The sequence below is a fragment of the Callospermophilus lateralis genome, chromosome 10, assembly GCF_048772815.1.
Source record: "Callospermophilus lateralis isolate mCalLat2 chromosome 10, mCalLat2.hap1, whole genome shotgun sequence".
NCBI classification, from domain to species: domain Eukaryota; kingdom Metazoa; phylum Chordata; class Mammalia; order Rodentia; family Sciuridae; genus Callospermophilus; species Callospermophilus lateralis.
In genome coordinates, this window is record NC_135314.1 from 42852108 (window position 1) to 42864178 (window position 12071).

General features: G+C 45.4%; 1 protein-coding gene across 5 annotated transcripts in view; it reads right to left on the minus strand.

The window, feature by feature from the left end:
• Dgkg (diacylglycerol kinase gamma) overlaps positions 1-12071 on the minus strand; it is a 157056-nt gene that overhangs the window by 24463 nt on the left and 120522 nt on the right. The window lies entirely within an intron of this gene.

A 12071-nucleotide genomic window follows, 5' to 3' on the forward strand; every position in this document is an offset into this window, starting at 1 on the left:
TATTTGTTTTTGATTCTTATGGCAACACTGTTAGAAACTACTCTCTCAACATAAAAACAAACCTCGAAGTCCAGGGGAGGCCAAGAATCTTGCCTAATATCACACATTTGGTGTGGGGTAAAGCCAGAATTCAAACCCAGACTGTCTGACTCAAAGAAGAGACTCAGATTAAAGGTCAGGAGGCAGAGACAAAGTGCCTTAGGATGACAGGACATCTGCAGACTGGGAGGTGAGTGTGGAGTGGGGTGAGCCTGTTCTCCACTCCTCTCAGGAAGACGTTGTGGCAACATGATCTTAAAAGGAAGGCTGAGTTCTTTGGCTTGAAGATAAAATGCTAGCTGATGTGTTATCTGGAATTACTTTACCCACTCAGCTGAAGAAGCTTCAATCCCAGGTATAGTGTATATAATAAATCAATTAGTGATGAGCTTTCCAATTCAACTTAAATCTGATGTCAGGCAGAGCTTATATATACTTTGCAGGGATCTGACCAAATCAATCATAGGTCAAAGATAACACTCCCCTGATAATAGCATTAATTCATTCATGAGGGTGGGACCCTAATGACCTAAGCACCTAACACCAACATCTCGCATTAGACTCCGCCTCCTAATACTGTTACAATGGCAATTAAATCCCAGCATGAGTTTTGGCAAGGATAAATATTCAAACCATAGGGACCACTGAGAGACTCTTTATAGTTCAGAATAATGAGGCCCAGAGAGGTTAACTGATCTGTTCAAGGTCACATTAATTGGTAGATCTGGGACTATAGCCCAAGTGCTAGTTTCCAAACCTAGGAATTTTTTTCTGTTCCTACACACAGTACCTTCCCCTACCTCTCCATTTCTGGCTGATCCTGATCCAACAACTGGAGAAATACCTGTGATGAGTCTCCTATGACTCTCTGGGGTTAGTGGGTACACGCACCAAAATGGGAAGAGATTGTGTTGGCAGTGTACTGCAGGTAGAAAGAAACACAGGTCCCTACTGAAGGCATCCATTCTGCCAACAGGAGGCTCTGGCAATAGGGTGTGCCCTAGCCCGGGAGGCTGGCAGAAGGCTGAACTTGCACACCAAAGAAGCAGAGATTCTATTGGGTGCTTTGTGGGGAGGGAGGAATTGATATGCAGGCAGCAGTATCCTCTTTGTCTATCCCTCACTTACTGATGTCTTCTGTCCTTTCTTCCTTTTGGACCATTGACTCCCAAATCAAATCTTTAGAATTGTCAATGTACATTCTGCATTAGCCTCCTAGGATTCACAGGATTGTGCACAAACTCTATGCCATTACTCAACAGTCCGTCTTCCTAGTCTTCTGAACTTGCACCACTTCTGGGGGCTAGTGTCCCAGCCCATGCTCCATTTTTTTCTCATTCACTCTCTTTTCAAATCCTTTCCAACTCTAACTACTAGCACACATACATTCTATCTTGTTCATTCATTCAATCAAATATTTGGTTGCTTATGAGGTGCATGGCACAGTCCTCAGTAACTGGGGATCAAGTTCTAAAGGAGAAACACGTTTTCTTAAAACTCACGCTCCTATGGTGTGCACTGACTCTCTTACTCCACTGGCCTGTATTAACAATCGGTAGGCACTACCTGAGGCCCATCCCACAGCAAAACACTGTGCTGGCCACAAGCGGATTGTGAACTTATTGAGCACTGGACCACGTGGTATTCAGGCTTCATCTCTGCAGCACCTGGGGCATCTTAGGGTACTTAAAAACAGGTGTGAGTCTGGCTCTATCACATTATTTGTGTGATTTCAGTCTAATCCCTTAACTCCACTGAACCTATGTCCTCAGACATAAAATGAATTAAATAATTAAATATGCAATAGTTTTGTCCCATAACTAGGTATTCAATGAACAATACCAGTACTTATTTGTAGGTTGATTAACTATTTGGTGTGAGGTAAAGAAGATTAAATACTTCTAGGGACTGAATAGCAGTTCCAAATTCATATTTGAAGCCCTGGCTCCCAATTTGGGGACCTTTGGAAGGTAATTAAGTCCTGGGGATGAAGCTCTTGTGAAAGGGATTAGTGCCCTTATAAGAGACAGAGATGATCCTTCTGTGTGAGTATGCAGGAAAAGAGTCTGCTTACAAACAAGGAAGCAGGCCCTCCCCAAGAACCAAATTGGCATTTTGATTTTGGACTTCTCAGCTACCAGAACTGTGAGAAATCAATTTCTGTGGTTTAAGTCACTTAGTTTATGGTAGCCCAAACTGACTTAAGTCAAAAAATTTTTTTGCGGAGGAAGGGAAGTACCAGGGATTGAACTCAGGGACATTCAACAACTGAGCCACATCCCCAGCCCTTTTTTGTATTTTATTTAGAGACAGGGTCTCACTGAGTTGGGCTAGCTATGAACTCAAGATCCTCCTGCCTCCAGTAAGAGAAAGAAAGAGAAACCCAGTATTCAGACAGCAGAAATTGTGGCCAGAATGGTGTTTTGCCATGGGACGGATCTAGGAGGTGCCCAATGTTAAATGCACCAAGAGCTGCTATAGGAGAAGAGGGACTGGCTTGAGAACCAAGAGCAGTCAAGCAGAAGAGGGAAAACTGAGGTGTCTAGTCTTGTTAAGGAGCCTAATCTAGAATTTTCTTCTTTGTGTGAAAAGTGGAAGCTTCCTTGGCTCTGTGGTTCTATTTTGAGCATCAGACCTCCGGAGGCAGGAATAAAATTGGAGCTCACTCTGGCTTGAACCTGTGTGAGCAAGTTTCCCTCTGCAGGTGGTGAGCAGCCTCAAGAGGCACATTTCAACCAGGTCCGCCCCTCCCTGGGCTTGGAGAGGAGACACAGCTGGAGTTGCAGTCCTTTTCATTCATAAGTCACCTGGGGAAGAATGCCCCACTGCTTCCCTTGGATTCCCAGTGAATTTGAGTTGGGTCAGGGCCAGCCAGAAATGGGGAGGTTGGGGTGGGGTCAGGGCGGGTACTCTGGTGTGTGTAGAAGAAATTCCATGTGTGGAATACTAGGATTTGGGCTCTAGTCCCAGATCTACCAACTGACCTGGGGTAGGTCAATTAAAACCTGCCTGGGCTTCATTTTTCTGATATATAAAATTTCTTTCTTGGTATTCATAGGAAGTGTAGCCAGGCCCAATAGCACAGTGTTTCTCATATATCAGTGTCCACCGGCCACCGGGAGATCTTGTGGAAATGCAGAATCTACTCTGTGGGCCTTGGGAGTTCACATTTTGACATACACCCAGGCAAAGCCTGTGCTCCTGGTTCACAGGCCATTTGAAGATCTAGTGCAGGAAATGGTCAATCATGGCTTGAGGACCAAATCCACCCTGCTACTTGTCTTTGTCAATAAAGTTTTATTGGAATACAGCCTTTCCCATTCATTTATAGATTGTCTAGAGCTGCTTTCATGCTAAGTGAACAGAGTTGGGTAGATGCATCAAAGACTGTATGGTACACAAAACCTAATTATTTTAATAGTTACTATAGAAAATAAGTCCAAGGATCTTTTCCCTAAGCTTTTGTCATTTAAAGGCCCAGACCTCAGCCAGAGTGAAGGAACACAAAAGGAGCTGCGCCTGACTGGCACCTGAACCGCCACCCTAATGGGTCAGCTGATCCCATTACAACAAATTCCCTACTCGCATTCCTGTCCCTGCGGACCCTATTACAATGAACCCCAGGAATCACCCTCCTATTGCACCTTTCACTAAGCCTAAATAACCCAGACCCTTGCTTCAGTCCTATGCGCCAGGTTCCACCAATTAACTCAGCCGCTGAATCTTGAATAAAGCAAAGCTTGCTGACCTGAGGTTTGCTTCCCATCTCTTGCCTTCATGAGTGTCCGTCATTTGTGCTAACATATTCCTTTACAGAAAAATTTTGCTGGGCTGGGGATGTGGCTCAAGCGGTAGCGCGCTCGCCTGGCATGCGTGCGGCCCGGGTTCGATCCTCAGCACCACATACAAACAAAGATGTTGTGTCCACTGAAAACTAAAAAAATAAATATTAAAATTCTCTCTCTCTCTCTTTTTTTAAAAAAAGAAAAATTTTGCTGGCTCCTGCTTGAGAGGTCTGAGGACCGTTCTGAGCTAAAAGACCTACGTTTCAGTCTGGATGTGGCCATGGGCAAGCCTCTTCATCTTGCAGGTTCTCTTTCCTTATCTAGAGGACAAAATGATCTCCAAATCTTTGAGAGGCCTATGACTCTGGTGTTTCAATACTACATAGAAAACATCACCGTTTCTATAGTAACTGGCGTCTGAGAACCATTTTGTGTGGCCTTCATTTGGAAGCTGTAAAAACATACCTGGCCTAACCCTGCAGAGTCTAGCAGGGCAGCTCCTGCCTGATGCCACGAGATGTCTGTGGAAACAGACCACAGCTACTGCTTGATGTAGAGTTAGCCGGGATCAAGAGGGGCTTCAGGGAAGGGGAGAGGGAGGATGGGAGGCATCCCTCCCCGCCACCCCCGCCGAGTTGCCACATAGGCTGATGCTGGCAGAGAGGCACTGGGATACGACATGACAGCATTGCTCACACAAATTCCATTCTGCTGCGAGACCAACTCAAAAAAATTCCCTACCTCACCGCTCCATGTGCTCCTGACTGGGTGCTTTTGGTCAATTGATATTTGTAAACCCCTTTGAGGTCTCAGAGACTGGCAGGCACAGGGGTACAGAAGCACTGTGACATCTGAGCTCCATTAGGAGCTCACAGTCTGGTGAAAAGACACCACGTGAGGGGAAATGCATGACCCTGGGTCTTTAGCCTGAACCACAGGGAAAATGTGGCTGTGGGGGAGCCAGTGGGGGATAGGAGAGGGAGAGGGTTTGTAAAGAGGGAGGGGATGATGACAAGTTTGGGGCATATTGATTACAGTGTGGGCTGCTTGACGGACTGAATGACCAAGCTGTGACTTCCTATGAAAAGCAAAGCAACCTCTCTATAGGTCTGCAAATATTTAGCAGGAATGACACGTATGTTGCCATGGTTACTTCCCAGCGTTGAGGGGAGTTCTAGTGTATACCCCCAGACCCCTGAGACTTTTTAGGAGTCACTTGCCTTGATCTGTCTCAATCCACAAGAGAGACCTGGGCAGAGTGACCTCTGTTAAGTGCACAACTTAGGAACATTTTAATTTTCTCTCAACCCCAAAGGGTATTGGCTAACCATTGCTCCCTATATGACCTCATTGCATGGGAAAATTGGGAACAACCCTGGACAGCTCCTGAACCCCCAAGAGCACCTTCTGTTATGGCTTTATAAAAGTGACAAGAAAGACACAAGAAACAATGAACCCTTGTGCTCAAAATTATTTGGGGTGTCTCAGCTGAGCTCTCTCTCCTTCTTTGCTGTGGAGTGTGATACTGAGAGATGGTTGGTTGGCATCCCATTCCCTTGCTTTAGGATGGAGGGCATAGTTCATGCAATTTTTAAAATCTGTGTGGGCACAGAGTGCTGGTGATAAAACTACACGACCTTGCACAGTAGCAGAGTCAATGGGCTTTGCAATGGAAAGGTTTCCCCCTTCCCAGACAGAGCTTCCACATCTGGGAGGGCAGATCTGATAGCTGCAGGCATGTGCCTGGAGAATACCTGTGTCAGTTGGTTTGTGCCAGGTTAGTGTGGCCACAGGATACCTGCAAGCTACACATAGGCTGGCTAGCCTTGCCATTCCTGGGTAGCCATGTGACTCTTCTTAGCACTTACCACAGTCCCTAATCATATGCCTATCTATGGAATTATTTTATTAAAGCCAGGTTTGACATTTCCCTGTGTTTACAGGGGAACCCTGTTTACCAAACCTGGTGCCTAGCATTTGTTAGGTACTTCCTAAGTATATATTGAATGAACTGACAGAAAACCTGTTTCTACCACTGGAAAAATGACTCAAAGTGAACCCTATACCCAAAGTGTCTGTCTCCTTGTCTTTGCTTAAGAACAATTGCAAACACTATTTAGTGACAGTCTAGGGAGATGCTGCCCTACTGGTTTAGAATTGTGTTCAGGACACTCATTTGCAGTTCAAACAGGATGACAAGAAATGACATCTGTGGTAACCAGAGGGGCCAGGTGTGGGGAGCACAGCATGGAGGCTGGCTTCAGCAGGTGTGAAGCTCAATGAAGAACTGGAGAAAATATGTAGGAGGTCTTGCATTTACATTTTGGGCTGGAGCCACAGAGGAACAATGGCAGAGCTCCCAGGTTCACTCAACCTCCTGGGGACTGGTCCAGCTTAGGGCTTCACCTGGATTCAAGGCGTGGCTCTCTCTGGTTTCACCTTACTTCTCTGGACAGCAGCTCAGGAGTCATCCCCACCCTGGCAGCAACACCAGACACAGTTGAGTGCAGTGCCAGTTAAAGAGCCCTAGGATTACAGGCTGTTCTAGCCACTGGTAGGTTATGGTTATTCTAGACCAATTCCCATAGCAGAAGTCAAAAGAGTAAAGTTCTAAATGGGGTCACATGCTAATTATCAAACAATAATTCTGATTACTGTTGATTAAGAGCTCATCAAGTTCCAGGCACTCTTCTAAGTGCTCTACAAGGATGATCTCATTTAACCCTCAAAACAATGCTGAATTCTTCCATTTGGTAAATGTTGAAGAGACCTGGAGAGGGTCCTGGCTTATTCCAGGTTCTGTAGCTTGCAGGGAGGCCTGGGGCTTGAACTCTCAGTGGTGAGTCTCTTCCTCACACGCAGGTCCTTTGAGCTCTATCTGAATTACTTATGAGAAGATGGTTAGCATATCTTACTCATCAAATGAGTTTCTAATGGCTCCGTGAAACTGAAGCCAGATTTAAAATTAGGTAGTCAGTGTAGTTAGGTAAATCGGGTCTAATATCGTGTGAAATCTAAAATGGAGGCCATGTTGAGAATGAATTCCCGGAAAGGAAAAGTTTAGCAACTCTCGGAATGTTAATGAAGTCCAGGAAACAGCCCCCAACAGATCTGAAGATAGCCCATCCTAAAGAAATGTTAATGAACAGCAAACCTGAAGATGCTGACTTGGAAGTGCCCAGATTACTTCTTTGGCCCATCTGTGTCCCAGCCCTTCAGGCCTTCCCACCTACATTCCATCACCGAAAACTATAGAATGGAGAGACAACCGCACTTCCCTGGATTCCATCTCTTGGGTCCCCTTCTTCCTCCGGGAGAAGTCTTTTCTGCTGTCCTTGAATAAACTTCTAATTTTCCACTCTGACCTTGCCTCTCGGCTTGCTTCTCTGGTGTTATTCTTCAACATTGGGGAAGCAAGGACTCGTCACCGGTCAACAGCGGTAACAAAACTGAATTCTTAACCTCACAAATATGCACAGGTTAACTCTTTCTAAGACTTCTTTTCCTCCCAAATTTTCATTTCATGTTTTTCCTGTCCTGCTCCAGATCTACTGTACGCATGCGCACAGTGCTGGCCGAAGGAAGGGAAGAGTCCTTCCCTTTTCTCCCTCCCTCCAACAGACATTTCTATAGAGCACTGTGAGCCCGGGGTGGTAGGCTTGGAAAGAGACACAGGTGACAAACACCTTTTCTAGGGATGGGTTGGGGAGAAGTGTGAGGATACACATCTCTTCCTGCCTCTGATACAGGGCAACCCATGATCAGTGTGCTGGTGAGATAAAAGGCAAAAGCAAGGGCTGTAAGAATTTAGAGGCTGGTTTCACTTCTGGGGCTCCAGGAGGAGATGGCCCTTAAACCTCGCCTTGCAAGAGGAGTAGAATTTCAAAAAATAAATGCAGAATCTTTCTTTGGACAGGGTCTAAATGCTTCCTATTTCTGAGAGCCTGGTGTTTGCGTTACACTCAGTAGCCTAATAAATTTTCTAGATGGATACTAGCCACTGGAGGTTAGGCTAGGGTCTTGGTTCTGATTCTATCCCTGGACATAAATTACATATGTCCTGCCCTTTCTCTGGGCTTCTGTTTTTTCCCAATTACGAAATGGGATATGAAATTGGCTGGGTATGACATTACTCATGGGCTTCTGGTTAGGATTATATTAAACTAATTCATGCAAAATTATTTGCAAGCCACAATGGAATATAAAAACAAAAGATTACTTCACACTATTTTTGTTGTTACAAAAACTAAAAATAACCCATGTCATGTGCTCACTCATCTAATATTCTTTCTTTTTTTGAGTAACTGCTTGGGGGTAGCCACTGGAGAGACAAAGATTAATGCCCCAGGCCTCCATCTTTGGAATCTGAAAAGTCTAGAAAAGGAAACAGTAATTACAATTGATGGTATAAGTTTAATAAGCTAGGACAAAAGTTGGGTTGGTTTGCAGGAGCTCTGCTGTTTCCTAGTGGCAATGTAGGTAGATTATAATGCTAAAGACATGAACTTCAAAGCCAGAAATTGACTGGCATGCTTCAGCCTAACATGGAATTAAAGCCAGGTAAAATTCCTAACATGGAATTAAAGCTGGGTGCATGCCTATAATCCCGTGGAATTGGGAGGCTGATGTGAAGGATCACAAGTTTGAAGCCAGCCTCAGCAACTTAGTGAGGCCCTAAGCAACTTAGTGGGACCCTATCTCAAAATTAAAAAATAAATAAATAAGGGCTGGGGATGTGACTTAGTGCTAAAGCATACCTGGGTTAAACCTCGTGTGTGTGTGTGTGTGTGTGTGTGTGTGTGTGTGTGTGTGGTGTGTGTTTGTGGTGTATATACATATACATATATATTTTTTAAATAAATTAATTCATTAAAAAAATAAAGTGGAATTAAAGAGGAAGAGAAATTTTTTTTTTCCCCAAAGTTTGAGCTTATACTGTGGTCCAGGCTTTTACATGTATCAGCTTCATAACAAGCTAGATATTTTCATGGTTATTTTATAGATGACAAAGCTGAGACTCAGGGATGTAATTTAACTTTCCAAGCTTTTATAAAATTAGAAAGCATAAAGCCAAAAATTAAACCCAGGTTATCCAGCTGCAAGCCGGGTGCTTCTCTGTGTGCATTATTGCTTTTCCACCAGCCAATGAGTTTACAGAACGCATTCCATGACTTTCTTACTCGAATGTTTTTTTTCCGAGAAAGACGAATCTACTATCAGAGACCTGACCGCAACCTGTTCTATGGCCATTCCCTCTTCTACCTCCTGTGTGCACATCCTTCACTCCCATTATTCTCTCCTGACTTCTCCCTCTCCTCCAGTCCCAGGGAAACTTCCAAGGAGGAAGAAATCCTAACAAATGAAGACCCTGCAGAGAGAGAGACAGCTCCCTCCCAGCCTATAAATCCTGGGGTAAAAGTCATGGAAAAAAGAAAAAAAAAAATTGTATACACTTCTGTCCCCCAAATCCATTTGACCAAAATATGACTATACTTCAATTCTGATGAGGTATACAGTGATTGCTAGACTTATTTCACAGAGAAGGAAGACTGAGATCCAAGAAGGTGAAGGGATGCACCCAAGGTCACACACAATGGTAAGAGGCAGAGTCTGGATTGGAACCTGGATCTCCCAACTCCCAGGTCAATGCTTTTCCACTAAAATAGGTGCTGTTAGCTTTTCCCATTAGCAACTCAACTTATATGAGATGGTGGCCCTTATAAGAAGGAAGCTTAGGGTTGGTGTCTCTGCAAAGCCCAGAAGCCAGGGCCCCTCCTTGGCCTCCACTTTGATCAGCTCATGTCCTCATCTAAAGAACAGGAAGTGGCTTCATTTTTAGCCCTGAAAGCACATTTTTGGGGGTAGGAAAGGGGGATTTGTGGAAGAGAGTTCCTGTACATAACGGTCAAGAATGATCAGCAGATACTTCACTCTCTCTTGAAGAAGGGGAAGATGAAGATCAGACACTTAAAGATCAGACATTTAAGGGGAAGATGAAGGCTGACCTTGAGTCCTAACCAGAACCTGACCTCAGTAGCTTCCCCAAGCCCTGGGGTGGGAAGAGGGGAGGGCTCTGCTATGCTCACTCCCTTCTCTGTTCTGACAGGGCTGGACGCCAGGATGGGGGTTGAGATCACCAGGGTGGGAAAATTTGCAGGAACGTTTTACAATCTCCAGTGCTTCCCCCACCCTCTGCTAGCACCCACAACTTCCCCTGCCAAGGGAGGAAGGAAGAATGCATTATTCCGTTTAATAATTTATACAAATTGAAAAGTTCATTTTGCCAAAGAAAAGGGCCTTAAGAGGGCAACAGACACAAAAATTCCTGAGTCTTCTTAAAGGACAAAGTGTGGAGATGATCTTTCTTGATGACCTCGCCCTGGAATATAACAACCTGATTGTCTAAGATGGGTGTGAAGCAAGGAACCCCGCCCTCCGAGGGTCAGCCAAGCTTTGTCTCCTACTGGTGGGATTACATCCAATCTTAGCAATTATATCCTGGGACATCAGAGAACACAGAACGCTAGAAGACACTCTGGGTATGTGTCTGTCTCTATAAGTGGTTCTCAAACCTGGCAGCCCACCAGGGTCATCCAGGGAGCACAAGACAAACCTAGCTTCCTAGGAACCAACCCAGAGATGGATAAGGTCATTTTCAACAGGCAGGCCGGGATTAAGAACTGATGATCTAGTTCAACCCCATCCACCCAGCTATCAAAGGTTTACATGAGATGTAGATTTTTTTTTTTTTTTTAAAGAAAGAGTGAGAGAGAGGAGAGAGAGGAGAGAGAATTTTTTAATATTTATTTTTTTAGTATTTGGCGGACACAACATCTTTGTTTGTATGTGGTGCTGAGGATCGAACCCGGGCGGCACACATGCCAGGCGAGCGCGCTACCGCTTGAGCCACATCCCCAGCCCCGAGATGTAGATTTCACAGCAAAGAAATCTGAGATGCCAAGAACTAGACTGGTAGCCACACTTGGATTAGAACCCAGTTCCATGGCTGCTGGCAAAGAACACCAGCAACATGGTCTCTTTCCTGGGGCTCGCCAGGCCACTGAGAACCCAGGAAGATCCAACAGTTGACAGAGGAACCAAGGTGCCAGAAGTTTAGCCTGAATCTCTGTTCAGATCTTTGTGGAGGTAGCCCATAAGGGGTTGGAGTGAAAGTCATCTTAAGGGCACTTTCTATATTCTGGTGGGTTACAATCAAAGGGCCCAGCAGGTGGCCCCTGAGGTATACTGCCTGGTTTTTCTAGAGTGAATGAATAATGGGTTCATGGAAGCAACCCACTGTGTATAGGAGCCAGGGAAAGTGAAGGAAGGAGTCCCAGAAGATGGGGTCTGGGAGGTGGCGGAAGGCCGGACAATATGGGGCTATTGGCCACTGCAGGACCTTAGCCTTTTATTCAGCCACAGCATGATTTTGAGCAGATGAGTGTCCTAATCTAATGTTTTTACAGGGATCTCTGGTGTGGTGGTGAGAACAGACTGTGTTCAGCTCAGGGAGGAGCAGAGGACCTGCAGTCAGTCATACAGGACACAGAAGGTTAGTGGCTCAGAAGTGGCTGGACCCTGATGTTTTTGAAAAGTTGAGCTCGTAGGTTTTCTCATGGACTGGGTGTGAGATGTGAGGTAAAAAGAGGTGTGGAGGGGGCTGGGGATATAGCTCAGTTGGTAGACTGCTTGCTTAGCATGCAAAGGCCCTGGGTTCAATCTCCAGCACCATACACACACACACATGCACACACACACAAAAGAGGCATGGAAGGTGGTGCCAATGCTTTGACTAGAGGGCTATGGAGGCTGGAGTTACCCCAGGATGGGCTGGAGAGAGGAGTTCAGCCTCGAACACATGGAGCTTGCTATGTCCGTTATCCTCTCCAGGGAAGTGCAGGAAAGGATGTGGGACACATCAGGAGGCCAGACTGGCTTGGAGTCATCATGGGCTCACATGGGATATTTAAATAGAGCCTCACAACTGGATGAAATCACCAAGGAAACAAGTACAGACAGAAAAGAGGATCTAGGATCCTGCCTGGGGACCCTCTAGCATCAAAAGGCCAAGAGAACAGGGAATGAAGAGGAGGGACTAGTAAGTGGAGTCCTCGAAGCCAAGTATACTAAGTGTTTCCAGGACAAGGGGGTGATCCGTGGGGTCTGAATGAAGGTGAAGTGAAATGAGGGCTGAGAATTGACTTTTGGATATGGACATTGGAGAACTCTGATAACCACAGGAGCAGC